General features: G+C 35.7%; 1 protein-coding gene across 9 annotated transcripts in view; it reads left to right on the top strand.

The window, feature by feature from the left end:
- Positions 1–16,529, top strand: part of RALYL (RALY RNA binding protein like) — a 362,753-nt gene that overhangs the window by 87,730 nt on the left and 258,494 nt on the right. For 2 of the 9 annotated variants that reach the window (XM_086883786.1, XM_086883793.1), the window contains exon 2: positions 13,897–13,959. The exons of 6 other annotated variants lie outside the window; for them this stretch is intronic. The gene's annotated coding sequence lies outside the window, so the exon portion shown is untranslated. Of the gene's footprint in view, positions 1–3,127; positions 3,203–13,896; positions 13,960–16,529 lie in introns of those variants that run through there. One more of the 9 variants, XM_086883798.1, reaches the window with a different exon arrangement.

Genomic DNA, 16,529 nt, shown 5'->3' with positions numbered 1-16,529 from the left:
GAAATGTGGGAACAGGCAAAACTTGTCTTAGAATTAAATGAGCTACAAGGTGACTTGTCATGAACTTTTGTCATCATGAGTTATAACTGAATCATATAGGGAGTCAGGACAATATTAATATAACTTAATGGACAGGCAGGACTGACGGCTCAGGATGCCAAATAAATGAAAACATACCAAAAATAGACATGAAATCACTATTTTGTGGAGTGAAGATAAATCCCTTTAGTATGAAGGTCTGTCAAAAAAATTTGGACTAGTACCCTAAAGATTTGAGAGGAAAGTTTATGGTCAAGATAATGGCAAAGGTTTGTACTGTAAAAATAAATAAGTAGTCCTATTGTAAGCATTAAGACAGCAAATAAAAACTATTCCAGATTTAATTTTTCTTTAAAAAATCAAGTAGTGCTTGGACTGAAGAGGTGTAATAAATCCTTTACCCCAACTGATCAGATCAACTGCTCACAAGAACAGATGCAAAGCATTCAACAAAATTTTTAATGGATCTGTGTATCTAATACGCTTTCGTGAAAATTATCACAAGTAGCTAATGTTAGAGTTAGAGACAAAGACAAAAGACCCCAATGTTTCAGCTGACTCTTGGCTTAAGGTCTTAATTTCTGATACAAGTGAAGTTAGAATTTTTTGCTGTGTTCCATAATTACATAGAAAGATGATAGCAAATAATTCACTTACAGGTATTACTCTATGGGACAGTTTCCCTCAACTTTATGATTTGACACAGGGGAAAATAGCATAAAATAAATTAAAAGAAGAAAATTAAAAAAAAAAAAAAAGATACTGAAAGAAGGAGCTTAAAGTTCATGCAGTCATTTCTATTGGCAAACTTTTCTGAGACAGCAGTAGATGTTGAATGTGAATACTTTGTGTTAAATGTTCCATTCACATGTATGAGTCTAGAAAATTAAGTAGAGGATATATATACATAAGCAAATGAAGAATGGTGGATACTTGGGGAGAACCTATATTTCCATAGCATGGCTTAAAAGAAAAATAAGGTGTTATGACTGAACAGAAGCAGGAACATTTGTCAAGAAGATAGGACCTGAGGAGGCCTGTGCACGGGTGAGGTAGGATATGAAAACAAATGAGGTGAAAAAGATACTGACAGTAGGAAGAGACTGTGCACATAGAAATAAAATAGATGAAAATTAAGCAAGCCAACAGAGAAATTACTGTTAACAGTATGAGAAGAGTGGAGTATTTTTGTAAAAGCTTTCAGAGAACTTGTTGGTTATTGGCACAGGTTTTAATTTTTATAGATGTGTTTTTCCATATTAAAGAAAAAATATTTAAGCAATATGATGATTTCAGCTCATACTGATCCAAAATATAAAAAACAACCATGACTGACAAAGTCAGAAGGAGTAAAAATTTAAAAATGTGAAAATGGGAAAATTTACCACAGGGAATATTAGGAAAAGAATCCAAACTTATAATGGCAAAAAAACCCCCATATTATAGGATTTATATTTATAGGTATGAAAACAGTGAAATAAATATAACAAAGTACTGCTAAAACTGTTGTGGATGTTCCATTTTCAGGTGTCCAAGTGGATACCCATTCACAACACCTTAATAATAGTAAGCTCTTTATATATGCATGTAACTACCATAAACTTTAAACACCTGATTACTTGATCAAAATTGAAGTCACTGTATTTTCCAAATACATTCTGAGAGTCTTAGCTTGCATTTCTTAGCAGGAAAATTACCACTGGAATTAAAGGAAACAGAAGCTGTTTCCTTTAATTTCAGATACTGAAATCTGTGTATTTGTTCAGTTTAAGACAAGAGGAAAATTCACAACTTAAAATTTTAAAAGACTAATAAGTATCAACTAGGAGAGGGAGAATCTTTACAAAAAAAACCATTTCTTAATCCTGCATCATGACAATACATATTTGAGAGCATATATTTTAGCAGCTGAACCAGTCGGGTCATTTAAGAATGCAATTTATCAGTCAAGAGATACTCTTTTCCTTACTGCACAATTTTTCTAAAGATAGCTTCAGTTATGTCATCTGCTGAAGTGCTGTGCTTCTTCTAGTCTCTTGTTATTGGCAATAATGGAGGCAAAATGAGAACAGAAAATCACTGCCGTGTCTGCCTTACTGTGCCAGTTTCTGGCAGGCTGAAATCTGAGCCTGGCTAAAACTGCTTATATGTTCACAATATACTTAGTATCAATTTTCTTTTGTTTCTAAAGTGGATATTCTTTGCAAGTTCATCAGATGAATGTTTTACACCCTGGATTATCTCACTATACCACCAAGCCAATTCTACATGTAACATTTTCTGAGTGAGAAAACACCCAGTGATGCCCCAAGGAACAGCAATGTGCTCAGAGAGCAGCTGAGACACACAGGTTGTATACAACAGATGGTACTGAGCATGTTTGAGGCAGAGCTGCATGACATTTACTCTAAAAGTGCTACTTTTTCTTAATATATTTCTTTGGTGTTCTCACTACATTGTCAAGTTTCATTCAAGAGCTGGGGAATGTTCACTTAAGACAGGATGAATGTGAAGGAGCCCTCTTTGGCAGGAGCCCTTTTTCTTCTCCAGCTGTGCATTAATGCACTGCAGAGGAATTTCTGGTGGTACTTTGGAAATTAGAACTTCTTATTTCTCAGTAATAAGACATTATTTAAGAACCAGAAAAAGCTGGAGGAAAATCACTCTACCAGATTCTTTTGAGGAAATTGCTTTTCTAGTTGCCCATTAAAAACACTTCTAGGTGAGGCATCCTAGCTCAGGCACCTATGAAAGATTTCCCACTGCAGAGAATAAATAAATCATTACCTTCTGAAATCATCAATGCATTTAAGAAACTTATCAGGTGTTGAAGGCCAAGGACATTCAACATCCAAGCCAGCTCTTTGCTGTTTGTGGGCCCCAGGTACCTCTACAGTGTCAGGTACAAATGAACTATTTAACAATCTTGTCATACATGCACTTATACACTGATTTTATAGAGGCTATGTGAATATAATCTCTTCTGCTTTATGTTGATGCACAGTCTGCTTTGTATACATGTTAAGGGGATTTTAGATAGGATTTTTGAGGAAAAATTGGATTTTTGATTTTTGTCTTTTAAGGGTAGAAATTGTGATGAACATCAGGAAAACTTGAGAACTGTAGTGAGCAGAGGATGGTCACAACAATCCTTGACCTTCCAGTAAGTCATCTTGCATAACATATTTACTGTTGTATGTGTGTCTCTTGCTAACATTTCACAAAAACACTGATGTCTGAAACAGCTCCCGAGTGTGGAGATATATCAAGCTCCATTAAAAATGAAGCCAGCTGTGATGTTTATAGGTGTATTAGATTTTTAGATTTTTTTTTTTAATGAAGTTTTATGTGATAGATGGGAGAATGTGGTCTTTTATAAAATAGATATTTCTGAGAGTTGTCATTGTCAGGGACTTAAGGACAAAAGCAAAGGGTTTATAGTTTGTAGACCTTTTTTCTTCAAGCTTCAAATTCTTCCACTTATGTTAATTAATACTTTTAGGTTTCACTACTAGAGCCAAAAAAACCTTCCTCCTCTGGAAAAATTAGAACAGGCAAATATCCAGTGGCAAAACTAAACTAAACCCCAAAATCCTTTCTGAAATTAAAATACCTTGCAAGCAAGGACAATGTCAGAGATGAATACACTGTGAGCACAGACAAAAGTTAGTTCTTCTAACTTTGTGCCATTCAGGAATCAGAAAGTGCAGGCCCTTCTCTCCCATGCATTCCATAACTTTTCAGCAGCACCACAGCCAGGTCTGTGTGGGACAGTGCCCAGGGTGCAGGACTGACATACATCCAGCCCCATCTCTGCAGGCCTCCTGGGCTGCCACTCTCACTTCTCCAGGAGAGGAACACAAGACATCACTAAGGCCTGCAATTTCTCCTCAGAAGGAAATGCCAGTTTTCAGACAAAATGTTAGATGAAGAGTCTGTAGGAATCCAAAAGTTTTATGTACCTTCAAGGGCCAGCTGCTTTCTTCCTGGGGAACTTTTTTCCCTTACTAAGGTAACTCAGGATTAAAAAAAGCACTGTCCCAGATGAATCTGATAAGGAAGCAGAAGTCCACAAATATCTTATTTCAACCTAGTACTGCCTTTTTTTTTTCTTTTTCTTTTTCTTTTTCTTTTTCTTTTTCTTTTTCTTTTTCTTTTTCTTTTTCTTTTTCTTTTTCTTTTTCTTTTTCTTTTTCTTTTTCTTTTTCTTTTTCTTTTTCTTTTTCTTTTTCTTTTTCTTTTTCTTTTTCTTTTTCTTTTTCTTTTTCTTTTTCTTTTTCGAAAAAGAGATTTATTTTATCCCTCCGGTGAGTATGGAAAAATGGTAGAAAAATTGGGTTTTTAAAGCTGATTTTGTGGATTAACTTTTTGCAGAATCAAGGTGGGAGGGCTTGGTGCTAAAGTTGAAATACTGATGACCGTGACCATTAGAGATTCTTTTTCTGTACAACCCCTCTTAGCTGAGGTTGGTTCCTTATTCCCATTAGTTGGTTCACTTGTTTTCCCTTCTTACCCAGAGGTTTGTCACTTGGGTTTTTTTAAAGATTAATGTAATTATGACAAGAATGTTCTGTGTTTAAATAGTTCTTCCATTAATTTGATATAGTCAATATTTCTTATATTCCCTTTCTCTAAAACAAAACAAAACAAAACAAGCAAAACCAAACATCCCCTCCCAAAAAAACCCCAAAAAAACAAAAACCAAGAAACCAGAAAAGAAGAAGGTTGTCTTGTGGTTATATTAGTATGTCACTATATATTAGACTCTGTCATTTCTACATACAATTTTTAAAAAAAAATCCCAGGTTGTTTAACCTTGTTTAAATCATGACAGCAAATGAGGTTAATTTAAATGAACTGCATACTGCTATAAATTAGTAAATAAGACAGTCAATTAACCAAATTAAATCTTATTGGAAATTGGCTGCTGCCATCTGGAAATTTTTTATTAGACTTTATAGCTGGCATGACCTTTAGAATGTAACTGACAGGATTTTTTATTTCTCATAGAAATGCTTGACTTAGAAGAATGAAGTATTTGTAAAATATTTTTAGTATTCCTCTATATGATGCATAATAGTAGTGGGATATAAAATATTCCTGTCAGTGAAGAGGTAGTTGAATAGGTATGGAGTGTATTGCTGCAAAATCTGAGTTACTTGCCTATGTGCCAGAATCTATTTTTCTGTGGTTGTTTTTTCCTCTCTTGTATTAATGATACAGTCTTATAATACACTGTGGAATCCAATACAGTAAGATTGGCCTTTACCCATCAGTCTCTGAGGTGCTTAATTTTTTTAAAATTGCCACCCATTTAAATGCCCAGAAAAATCATAGTCATGAATATTGATGTTTTAAGGTATCATTTCTGTGGTACTAAGGCAATTCTCTCTATGGGCAGCTTCAAACAGCATTATGTAGTTGTCTTGAATATGTGTGCATGTTTTCCCTGCAAGAAAACAGCAGGGTGATGCAGTCCTGGGGGATAATTTGCTTAGTGCTGGCTTGGGGGTCACTGCACCCTGCTTTGTATGTATGATTTCAGGGCAGGTAAAGTGTCAATGTAACTGTATGGCATTGCCCTTAGCTTTAGCTGCTGGGAGTTTTGCAGTTTGCTGACTTCATACAGGCTGCTTAACATGCTGCCTGTATCAGTTTGCAGACATGAACTTATATTGAGGTCAAGTCTCCTTTTCCTGGTAGCCCTATTTCCACAGGGACTTTAGTGGCAAGTGATGGACTGCCCAGACAGATTGTCCAAAAACTTTGTGGAGTCTCCATCCTTGGAGATACACATGAACCATCTGGACACAAACCTGGCATCCCATTGTAGTTGTCCCTGAATGAGCAGAGAGAGGTGTAGACATGATGATCTTAAGAGGTCACTTCCAGCCTCAGAAACTCTGTGATTTTGTCCTTGAATAACCCATGCTCATGGCTACACATTTGTTGTCTCGAAGTGCCTTCTCTCTCATAACAAAAGGTCATATTATTCAACTCAATCAGTTGACAGATCCTTGCAAAGGAATAATGATAGGAAATACTTGCCAAACTCCCAAGCTGTTGACCTAAGCCCTGGCCTTTTGCCTGGCTCTTAGAAGCCCCTGGGATAAAATTTTTTTGCTTCAAGTCATAAACTGCTTTTGCTTCTGTCAAGAAATGTGCTACATGATGCTTGACTAATATGCAGTAAAGCTGTTGCTGTACTACACCCATATGCATGAACAGACAGGCTGAGGTGCCCAGATGCCACAGAACTGGTCATATGGCTTGGAAGTTCCCTTAACTGGAGGAAGAGTTTTGTTTTTTCCCAGCTGAAGAGAACAGCAGAAATATACAAACACAAGTAGGGTTGGTTTTTTTTTCGGTTTCTGGTTTGTTGGTTTGGTTTGGTTTGTTTTTCCCCAGAGACCTGCTAGAACCAGTTTGGGAAGAGAAGGGATTTGGGGAGAAAGAGCACTATTATGACACAGGTAACAAATCTTTGTATGCATACATATGTTTCATATACAGATTCCATCAAAGCTCAGAATAGTTTCACCACATTTAATGATTTAGCCTTGTATGATCAACAAATGTGCTTTTTTTTACTGTATTCACAAGGTCTCTTATGCTGTGCTCACTTCCCTAAAATAATTTCCATGCATTTCATACTATAAAATCTCCAGCTTTCCATATTTAGAGAATTTCCTTGTACAAATCATGGTCAGTTTAACAATTATTTTGAATGTGTCAGATAACTGGGGAACTAAAAACCTGGCCTGAGCTCAATTTTGATAGTCACTGAGATCCAGAGTGTAAGAGCATCTAAGCTGTCTTTATTATCTGGGTCCTGCCAGTTTGGCAGTTGCTGACTACAGGTGGAAGTCACGCCACAGACTGGAAATGTATCTGCTACCAGACATATACCAGAGGTATGTCCTGGGGCATTTTACACAATGTTGAGAGAAGTGGAGAGCTCCACTGTAGAAAAATTTTATGCCCTCCTGGAGGGCAGCAAGGGGCTGAATGATCAGGCAGAGAAAATCCGCTGGAAGGCTCTCAATGTGATCTCTTCTACAAGGAGGCAAGAGTATGCTAGAACAGCTTTGGTCCTTAGGTGTCTATTTTTTCCTCAGTTCCACATGGTTGTCAATATATTGAAACAGAAACTTGGTCTGGAGGCACAGTGCTGAAGCTTCCTAACTTCATAGAAGTTAGGAACTTAGAGCAGAAAGACTCAGACTTCTGCTAGAACCTCAGAGGTCAGATTTGTCTTAGTCTTATTTAATGGAGAGGCTCATCATCTAGGGAGACTTCAAGGGTGAAATAATGTGGAAAAAAAAGGTGGATACAGCGGTGGAAAAGTTTGTTTGAAATGAGGTAGGAGTCCATTTCCTTGTATGCATTAGGTAATATGAAAGCATAAATATTGAGTGCCTGATACAGTCACTGAATCTACCAGATTGATTCAGGTAGACCCTTGGGAATATTGTTTTTGAGGGATGGCTAAAGGCATGCCTTGCCTTAATCACAAGGCAGAGTGGGGTGATGAGATTCGATGGTTAATATGTGCTCTGCTCTGTCCAAACTTTGGATATTACTTTCTACACCAGTTTTTCAATGTATGCTCTCACAATATAATTTTGTGCTTATTTTACAAGATAGGGTGGTGTTTTTTTCCCAGCTGTTTTCACAACCAAATTTTTATTTCATTAACTTCCATATAATAATTTTTATTTGTAATATATTTGAGATAAGAGATTTTTTAATTTTGCTAAGCCACTGAAAATAATTATTTGAAATAATAATAATTTATACCACTTTCTTGCTAGTGTCTGCTGTATTAACATTGAAAAATAGGTATCAAGCTTATGCTCTTGCACACTCTATACTGGATTAAAATATTAGCTATTCTCTAGCAAAAGCATGCTTCAATATATAAATAATACTAAATTAAGGGTAGTGTGAAAATACATTTTCTGTGATTACAGTGAAATACAGTGTATATCAGAGAGGTACATCCAAAGCTTATAAATTCTTACTGCAATTACCTCTGTCAGGGGCTTCTAATTTCTCTTGGTCTTAAATTTTAACATTTGTTTGTTTCCGATTGTAACAATACTTCTGCTTGCTTCAGAATTTTGCCTAATCACCTGATCTGATAGATCTGTGGAAATGAATATATTTGTGCATCGACCTCCATGCCTGTGGGAGTGTTAGAAAGCAGTAAATAGATTATCTGTCTCTTCATCTCTACTGGTGTTTTACAGTCCCTATGTTACTGTACCAGAGCTGAAGAATATTAAACTACCTGACAGTCATTAAGTCCTAAAAGCTGGATATTAACATAAATGTGGTGTATTAAATATTTGACTTTAGTTGATACTATATGAGCTTTTCCCTCTTTTTTTTTTTTCCCAAATTCAAGTAATATTAAGTTTTAATGTATTTATTTTAAAATATATGCGTCATAGAAGATTTTAGAGCAAGGACTGGGGTTAGAGGATGAATGAAACCTTAATATGTGCTGAGCACAGGTGAGTAAACTGTCCCTTGCAATTGGAATTGAGCTTCTCAGCTGACTGGGATTCTCTGTGCTGTTCAGGGACCTTAAAGCAACATCTTCAATAAAAAGTTATTCTTCAGTGAAAAATTACATGAAGTCATTCAGATTTTTAACCTCCTAAAGTATAACATTCCAACCTTACGAGTGTTTATTTGAACACATTCAGTAGTACATTACTGTAATGGACACATTTTTGTCGTCTTCCTCTTTTCTATCTTTTTCTATTGACATTGATCATTAAGTTGCAGTTTCTGTGTTGCAAATAGTTGTGAAAACAGTGTGAAAACAAAAATAAAATAATTTACTGGATTGAGTTTTTTTCTTTGTCAGCACTGTGGAAACCAAAATCTGTTTTGGAATAGGTATAGAAAGACTTTTAATGTGAGATGGGAGCTCTTTAATTTTTCAATGGAAATCCTGTGACTACTTTCTACAGGAGGCAGTTCCTGACTCATCTTTTTCTATAGAGCTGTGACTCCTCCCCTTTAGTTAGGAGAGATTATAAATAATTTTGCACCCCAGGTTAGTTATCAAAAAAAAGATGACACCATGTATCTCATGACGCACTCATACACTTTTTTAGTGCTATGCTACAGCAAATACGATGAAAATCTTCCAGAGGGATAAAAATTGCCATCTTCTGTGGTGTGATGGGGAAAATTCATCAGAGGCACAAACTATATTTCCATTAGGAAGCACTCATTGGATCTTTTTACTCTCTAAAATTAAACTTTGCCTACTTCAACTTCTGAAAAATCAAGAAGAAAAAACAATGTCAATGTTGAATGTATATATCTCGGAAAAGATCTGAAAATGAGAAGCTGAGGTCATTTATGAAAGTGTTTGAGAAGCTAAGAAAATCTTAGTGGTAATTATACTCTATAGAAGACCAAAAAGACTATGACAATTAGTTAATTTTCACCTGTATTCAGGTGGAACTGTATTCAAGGAAAAGTGGTTATGTAATTAATTTCTTTGTATTGTACATTATTGTACATTATGTTTCAGAACAGCTTACCCAATATAAAGAATTCTTTCTTATAAAGAAAGAATAATTTCTTCCTTATTTAGCAATTAGATACATTAAACAGAAGGTAAATTGCTGAAGGTAGATGGAAAAAATATTAAGACCATTTTAGATACCAATGAGAACAAATATAATTTGTAAAGCTACTTAATTATCACTTCATGTTCTTTGAGGCACTAATCTAACCTATCTTGTAGGTATCAGAATTGCAAATACCTAGTCTGAGATAAATGAGGGTTAAAATGAGTGCTATGAGTGGCATTTTAAGTATAGGGTGAAATAATCTGCTGTTTAGAGTGTTCTTTAGCATTTAAATTTTTCAAAACCTTTGTATTTTATGCCTGCATTATCTCAGTGCAGCTTTTGCTGTGAGCTCTTTTCTGACTGAAGTTGTATGAAGCGGAACAGGCATGTTTTGATAAGTAACCCTTGTGCCATATCTGTATCTCAATGTGGTACATAGCAAGTTTTGCTTTCTTCCCATATTGTAATTTGTTTGTCATAAACTCCATGAAATATCAAGGGAGACTATTACAGTTGACAGACACAAGTGCTGCACCACTGACTTAAATGGATTTGTGCCTGCCTACATCCATCATAAGTTTGGTTGTCTTCCAAGATATTTTTTCTGTTGGAAATGGCAATTTCAGCCTGTTCCACTGGTAATGTTTCTAGAATTAATGGTGGTATTATGCAGTGAAATGCAACTGGTCAAATTATGCCAATCGTTTCACTCATTAGATGACCTTATTTTTGTCTATATTTCAATGCTTCTGTTTTATGAAAAAATCCAGGACGGTTTGAAATTAATTTGAATACAGAAAAAGTCAAAGCTTTCTGTTTTAATAGTGTTACCCAATTTTCCTTTCTGTATTGGCATGCATAAACACTGTAGCTTCAAACAACAATTTTCCTAGCCAGCCATTCAGACAATATTGCTTTCCCTGTGCTGCATCAGATGTTAAATTGCTAAATTTCAAGGCCCTTCATAACGTCACTCCTCCCCTTTTATTTCCCATTTGATGTCAAATGCCTCACTCTTGCTCCCAGGTGACTCCTGATGTCAGCATCCCACTTTGTATTTCGCAAGCCCTCCTTTGCTGTGCACCATCCCTTGTGCTCGAGAAGAGATTTTGTAGGTGCCTGTTGGGCTGCTTTATGAGTGCCTTCGAATGCCTCCTTCCCTCCACTTTGCGCGGGTGCCTGCAGGGATCGTGCAGACAGTCGGGCTGGTGATGTGTTGTGACTACAGCCAATATGGTCCCACAGTTTCTGTGCTCTCCCCTGTCTGCATCCATCTGCTCTCCCTCCTCTTGCATTCAGGATGTGCTTATGTGCCTGTCACTGCTGTGAGGGACCGGCAGGAGAACTGAAGTAACTTGGCATTAGCTAATTAGGGCACAGGCAGCCGGGAGCCCAGCATGGGGAACCTCTCTGGGTCCCGGGGTGCAGCACCAGCCCTGGCTTCAGGAGCAGTCACTCCTCACCAGCTGTCCTTCCTACATGTGGATGTGGAGGTCCTGCCCCATGGTCATGGTCCCATCCTGAACTCGACCCTCTTCGGGTAACAGCCACACAGCTTTGAAACCTAACTTTTATGAGACAGTCGTCTGAAATTTAGTAAGCAGGGGAGGAAACAGAAGGGAATATATTTTTTCTTAATGTTAAATTGCCCCTAAATTTCTGATAAATAACATAGAGATACACAAAATGAAAAGGACATGCAACTTCAGTATATATTACATAGAAATCAGAGGTTTTCAAATCCATGCTAGCAATGTCAATTAAAAATTTAAAAGATCGATGCAACATGTTGGTGCTGAAAAATGGCATCTCAGTAAATGATTAAAGATAATTTCACTTAATCGGCAACATAACAAAATAGTTAATATTTTAAAAAGTGTTGCACAAGTATAAACAGAAAAATTATTAAATAGATGATATATAACATGAAGGTTCTGATATATAACAGCAAGGTTCTACATCACCTGAGATATTTTAATATGTAGTGTCCTGGGCAGGATGTTTGTCTGTGATCTCAGCATAACTGAGTCTGCTCTGTGAGAATTTACTAGTCATGTTTGTTGTCTCATAATTTCAGACTACAAAGTAATCCTGTATGTTCTTGGAAGTTAGGTGTTCAGATGCTTTTACCTGTGAGTAGGAGCCCATAGCAGCTATTTAATATTCATACAATGTGAATTTATTTTAAAGATTTGAGGACTAGATATTTTAAAGCCACAGAATTTATATGACTCTCCTTAATCACATAAACAATTAATTTTGAATAGACAGGGTTTAGAGAATTTCAATTTCAGAGGGCTGGATTAAAGGCTTTCTAAAGATTCAGTTGGATTATATTTTCTTCATTAAGGTTTTGAAAATATTGTGAAATGTTTATTTAACTTAGTTTCTAGAAAAGGAAGATTTTTATTTGAAAATTATATTTGACCTTTGTTGGTTGACTGAAAATTAACGAGAGTAATTTTAACTAATATCAGCCAAATTCTTTTTATAGAATTTTTTTGATTTATAGGGGACAACAAGTAATTTCTAGTTTTGTAGACAGATAGATTTTGGGTTTTCAGGAGAAAGTAAATTACTGTTCATTCCTAGATTAAACAAAATTTACAAACAAAACTAACTAAAACTGCCCAAAACAGTCCTTTCCCCGAGTTTAATACCTGAGTGTAAGCATTAAATGTGAGGATAAAAATACTTTTTTCCTTTTGCATAATTCTGAGGTTCTCTAATGCTGGTGTGATGTCTGTCTCAAGTAGGAATGAAGTTGCAGTCAAGTTGTTTCAAATGAGAGCCAAGCAAGACAATAGAAAAAATGTTCTCTAGAAAGATTACAAAATATCTAGACAATTGAAATGTCACATAATTTCAATATGTAACCCTTCTTGTCAAGAATTATAAGAGGAATCTATTTTAAGATCATTAGTCTAATATCTGAGTGTTACTGCTACTGGTGTTATTATCAATTAATAGCTTGTGGCATATGGTGGTAGCATCATTAGAGATAATAATAGTTAAGGCTCTTATACAATACTTGCAGTTCTGCAGCGCTAACCTCTGACTCAGCTGAGCCAAGAAAAGGTACCTAACAGAGCTGAGCATTCTGTGTGGGAAAATAAAGCTCAGTGATCAGTAGGGTTATGGGCCTTTGTCGTAATGTGGCAGCAATATTGCCAATACTGATGTATTGGTGTTCACAGCTGCTTTATAAAATAAAGTTTTAGAAAAGTCGTGATAGTTGGTACTGTAAAACTTCAAGCTCTTAAAATGAAGGAGAGATTTAAATGACTTCTTCAAATGTTTTTTTTCAGTGGGATGTGGAGGTTTGTCTTATTAGTTGCAGGGCTTTGGGGAAAAATAATATATTAGGTGGAAGGTTAGAACACTAGTAACAAGAGGGAGAGCTGAATAGGCCTGACCACAGACAAAAGTACTTTCCATGAATTCTTATTAAATATGAACTATTACTGGAGGTAAAGACACAACTCACTAAAGTCAGTAGTTTAAAATGGAGAAGTCTCTCAAAAATTGACGTGGTAAAAGAGGCAATGTCAGTAGAGCAAATATTGTAACTTGTAAAAAAGACTCTTCTCAGATGGTCCCTGCTTGCCCATCCCTCAGTCCTTGTCTCAGAACAAGTATAAACAAGAGGTTATTTTTCAAGAAATAATACATCCTGGTGCTTAGCTGATTTCACTGTCACACTGGGAATACTTTCTTACATGTTATCTCTTCTGCACTTTAATTAGCAAACATAAACTTCAACAGTCCATAATAATACCCTTTAACACCTATTTTACTACCTAGTCTCTCTCACTTTTTTAATTAAGTATTGTCCCCTAGCAAGTACACAAAAAACTTGCATAAAATAATCTACAAAGGCTCTGTTTCTAAGTTGTGCCTAGAAATATCAGTAACAACTCCAGGTATTATTACATATTATATGGTGATTTCAAAATGAATTTTTGGGATATTGGACACATGTAAATGTGGAAACATGAAACTAAGAGCAAAGTTTTAAAATTCTGTTAATGTATTTGGTTTTCTTTCAAACAAAAGAAATTTTTGAGATAAGTAGTTGTATGTAATCTTCAGAAAACAAATTGGTATTTGTCTGAGGTCAGATAGCCCTATAAATTTTTCTCCTCTTCCGTGTTACTTACCAATAATCTCCAGAAGTGGTTTCTAACAAGACATTATAAAATTCAAATGTTACATATACATTTTCATTTTAATTTCATTTTTCTTTTTTTCTTACTAGCATATGTTACATCTTACAAGATGTACTTGATTTCAAAGGCCACCAAGACCCATTTGAGCTAACGTGAGTTTTTCCATTGAATTCTGTCAAATTTCAGATGGTCTTGCACATATAATTATTATGAGAAGTTATATTTTTTGATAATTTAGTCATGCTGAGGACTTAAGCATATACTGTTAATAAGATTTTCAATAAAAAACTTATTTGCATAATATAGATGGTATTATTGTTAAGCTACATCATCTGCATTAACATCACCTGCAGTGTCTGAATGAAAAGGCAGGCTGCACATTTCTGAATGTCTGTATCCAGTTTTGCTCTGTTATAATGTTTTTTTCTGAGGACACACATGCCTAGAAAAACAGGGTTTAAGGGAACTAGAGAAACTTCTGCAGGTGATCATGGCAGGAAAAAATGCCCATTTTCAAATGGCCTCTGTGGCTTCCTGAAAGCAGTTTTTTGAGTGGAAAAGTTTCCACACACATTCTTTGTGGGTGGAAAAGTTCACCTTAAAACAAGGCTACATGGTCAGTTTTGGAAGGGACACTTGTGAGTAGAGTGTTGGGGGAACTGGCCTGCTACTGCAGTCGACATGTACAGATCAGGGCAGCTCTAAAGAATTACAGTCTCTTAGGATGGACAGCTCCATTGAAGCCCCACATCTGAGCAAGTCTTCAGCTGATGCAGGATCTAGCATAGTGTCACAGCTAAAAATTTGTCTCAAGAAATCCTGATGTTCCAAACCCCACCATTACTAATATTTGTTCTCTGCTGGCATTTTTCATTCTCAGGAATATTTTTATTCATGTCTCAGCCTCTTTCTGCTTTTGTTGGACTCATGATGGTACCTTAAATGCTGCTCTACTGATGCAAACAGCTTAAACTTCTTTAAAGTTTGTGTTTATGCACTTCTTGTGCATAAAGGACCCTTTATAGATTATATTAAGAGATAATTAAGGAACCTTACCAAAAATGGCATGATTTCTTTTTACTTACCTCATACCTAGGAACCTTCCAGCTTTGGAGTTTCTGACAGTATACACTCTGCTGCTTCTGGCCTGTAATGATTTCAAATGGGTACTATGAATACTATGTATTCAGAATATATTCAGGAGTGTGAATAATAAAGCAATTCAGTAATCATCAAAAAGCTTTAATTTAAGGAAAAAATGCTGTGGTCTTTTCTCTAGTCTTGCTGTGGTTTTGTTATTAAGGGTTTAGGATGGCCTTCAAAACTGCAGGTAAAAATCAGTGTCAGTTTGCTAATAGCTTGCATTGCTTTTCTGTAGAACATTAATATTTTGGAAGTAGAACTTGATTCTAAACCATTTTTTTAGTAGAAGAGTAGAAGTAGTAGAGTAGAGGAGTAGAAGAGTAGATTAAAGGAGAGATGAAAAAGGCTTGATACACTTAAAGGAAAAATGACTGTTCAGTGTGTGTAATACTTGGTCTGACTTCCCACAGAACAACTTTGCTAACATTATAACTGAAGAGAAGGTGCTTTAGTGTTCAAAAGCTGAGGTGTGGACAGTCCTGATCTGGATCTGGGGAGTCAAGGAGGGAACACAGGAAGTTCACTTGCCACAAGGTCTTTTGCAAAAGACATCATAATAAACCAGTGACTGACAGGGAAGGAATTTTTCCTTCTCCTCCTTTCTCCTTCCTTATTCCAAGTTCCAAATCACAAACATGGATCTGTACTAGTATTTGAAAACATAAACTGTCTGGATACACAGCAGAAGCTTGAAGAAAGAATCTCTGCTTTTGAGCATTATATTCATCCTTGAATTGTTCTCTTTGCTTACCCTAAATATACAACCTGCTATTTCACACAGACTAATGAAGTTTCAATCTTTGGGGCTGAAGCACCTACTATAACTCTGTCTAATTGAAAGGCCTTTAACTCAATCTGAAGAAAAAAAAGAAAAGCAAGAAACAAATAACTGAATGCACACAGAGGTAACTCATAGGAATAGCCTACATGGAGCTGAAAAAACATTTTTCACTGGTAAAATTTACATGTGTGGTAAATGTCTCTGAAATCTGGGGAGATATATTTTTTAAATTATTCATAAAAAAGAATTATTTGTACAACTTTTTAATTTTTTTCCCCAGAAAAAAACCCAAAGGATTATTTTAGGGGTTTTTGCATAAAAAGACAGTACAGCAAAAGCTGCTTATGTGATTCCTGTGGAAAAAAACTACTTCTTACAGTTTGCCTTTCTTAATGGACTGTTATTGCAACTATGTTCTTCAAGGGTCTGATCACTGATGATTCCAAAACCTTAATTATAAAAAGTGTTAATTTTTTATTACAATTTAAAAAAAAACTTGATGTAGATTGGCAGTTTACAAACTCAAAGTGACAGTTTCTGTATCACTTTCAGTACCACCATGAATAATTGTGTTCCAATTAGTGGTTTCCACAGAAGTGCCTGTGTCATTCATTTAGGAAGAATTCAGTTCTGCACGTTGTCATTGATAAAATGAAATTTGTTTTAATAAAGCTCTGTCTTAAGTATTAACAGGTAAGGGCTATTATATTCTGTCATGTTAAATTGTTGTCTAAAGAAAATCCTTGGGCCTCTCTCCAATTCTTACATTTTTTTTTCCTTCCTCAATGATACATTATT

The sequence above is a fragment of the Cyanistes caeruleus genome, chromosome 1, assembly GCF_971803275.1.
Source record: "Cyanistes caeruleus chromosome 1, bCyaCae1.hap1.1, whole genome shotgun sequence".
Taxonomy (NCBI): domain Eukaryota; kingdom Metazoa; phylum Chordata; class Aves; order Passeriformes; family Paridae; genus Cyanistes; species Cyanistes caeruleus.
The sequence above is the reverse complement of the archived record's forward strand: the minus strand, read 5'-3'. Positions and strand labels throughout refer to the sequence as shown.